Source organism: Condylura cristata, unplaced genomic scaffold (genome assembly GCF_000260355.1).
Source record: "Condylura cristata isolate star-nosed mole 26May11 unplaced genomic scaffold, ConCri1.0 scaffold00027, whole genome shotgun sequence".
Classification (NCBI taxonomy): domain Eukaryota; kingdom Metazoa; phylum Chordata; class Mammalia; order Eulipotyphla; family Talpidae; genus Condylura; species Condylura cristata.
Window position 1 is genome coordinate 28,758,241 of NW_004567128.1, and position 2,130 is coordinate 28,760,370.

Below are 2,130 nucleotides of genomic sequence, written 5' to 3' on the forward strand. Positions count from 1 at the left end.
CTATCTATCTATCTATCTATCTATCTATCTATCTATCTATCTATCTATCTATCTATCTATCTATCTATCTACCACATCTTCTTGATCCAGTTATCTAGAACAGGAATTTAGCACAATAGCTGCAGTACTTACTTTCCTCTTCCAGTTATGCACATTTCAGAACAAAGTGACTCACACTTTATTAGTTTATCTCATATCAGGTGCCACTAGTTGAAAAACTTCTATAGTATCTAACAGGCGGCTAAGGGTCAGGTGCTTTCAATAAACAAAATTGGTCAAATTTCATTGTTCCACCTGCAAATTCTGGCCCCTTTTGTCAAAAAAGTCATCAAACCCCTCTCAGGATCACATCTGTGAGCCCCCGCCCCTCACACTAAGCAAGTATTTATGTCGGCAGGATTCTTCTGGGAATCTGCCTGCTCACTCCTGAGTGCTACTGTCACCTACAATAAAACTTCATTTCTAGCTCACCTAACTGACTCCCGCATGAATTCTTTCCTGCATAGAAGTCAAGAAGCTCGGGGTCCCTCAACAGCCCTGGGCCTCAACAGAAGGAAATAATAAAGGACAGAAATCAACTTTATTGGAAGCAGGCAGTATACAAAATCAACAAAGCCAAAACCAGAGCTTTGGAAAGGTCAATGAAATTAACAAATCTCTGGATAGGCAGAACAAGAAAAGTATTGCTAAGAAACAAATCACTGGTACCAGACACATATAAGCAGTTATCACCTGAGACTGTGCAGATATTAAAAGGGATACTTAAGAAAACAGAATGAAGAAGTTTCAATCAACAAGTCTGAAAGGACAAAGTTGAACTACGATATGGGACTAATGGCCAAATCCCTGGGGAGCTCTCGAATCACAGTTATCCCAGGTCGGGTCTAGCTGGCCATGCCTTTGTATGCCCACACGATCAGTCATTAAATGATCGAGAGTATGACTTTCCCTCTACAGTTGAGAATCCCTGAAGCAGCTGAGAGCTGTCTGTCAACAGCACAGCTCTGGGGGCTACATCCACAGGTGCCCCTTTAGGGATGTTTCTTTTAAAACCAGATCAACACTGTCATCATCATGAAGAGTGGAGTGAGGCAGAGGGGATTAAAGGTATAATGAGTTATTAGAATACCAGTTAAAAATAAAAACAACAGCATTACTACTTACCACCCATGGTGGGTCAGGCACCATGGTAGACACCAAAGAAACTGAGAAATGATACAGGCCCTGTCCCTCAGTGGAAGGAGGCAGACAGTGTCAAAGTAAATCTCACATGTAGTATTGCTGTTATAATGCTGTAGGAAAGAAGAGGGCTGAACAATTTACTCTGCTTTTGACTATAGGAGGGGTGGGGGTGGGGGTGTAAGCAGGTTAGATTTCCAGAAAGATTTTAGGTAACACTTTAGCAGCTATAAGACCAAGAAGGTTTTGTACAGGATGTGATATCTGAAGCATCATTTAAACATAATCTTTATTTTTTTCCATCCACTCAAAGTTACAGTATAAAGCAGTTAAGAAAAATATGATGTTCACAAGAGTTCTTTTAAACAACTGTTAATAGATGATATATCTGTATCGCTATAAACAATGTTCCCCCAGAAATATTTTTCTTGCCAATTATGTGCTGCATTTTAAAAAAGAATGATTATAGTATCTTTAGGACAAACATTAATTTTGTTGGAAAAGGCAGTGGAGAGCTATAATAAACAAGGTTTATTTAGGACATTTTAATTTACAGACACTATTTTAGTAATGTGCTTGAGCTGTAAACATAGAAAAGAAGTTCCCTCCACTCCCTGGCTATGTATATAGAGAAACTCTCACTAGGAAATGACATTTCATTCAGTTACCACAAATTCAAATCTTAGAACAAAGAATTCAAAGATCTCATGCCCTGAACACAGATAGCTTCCTACCCAAGCTCACATTCAAGGAATAAAGGCCCTGAAAGATTTCAGAGATTTCACACCATAAACACTAACCAGCATGAATTTTAGACTCTCCTTTAAAATAAGAACATTCATTGAGTTTAGAGACCTCATACCTTAACATGAACCCCCTCAAGTACCTTAGTTTTGAAACTTGAAACACAGACATTCAAAGACACCTCATAACTAAAATGAGAGTCCAAAT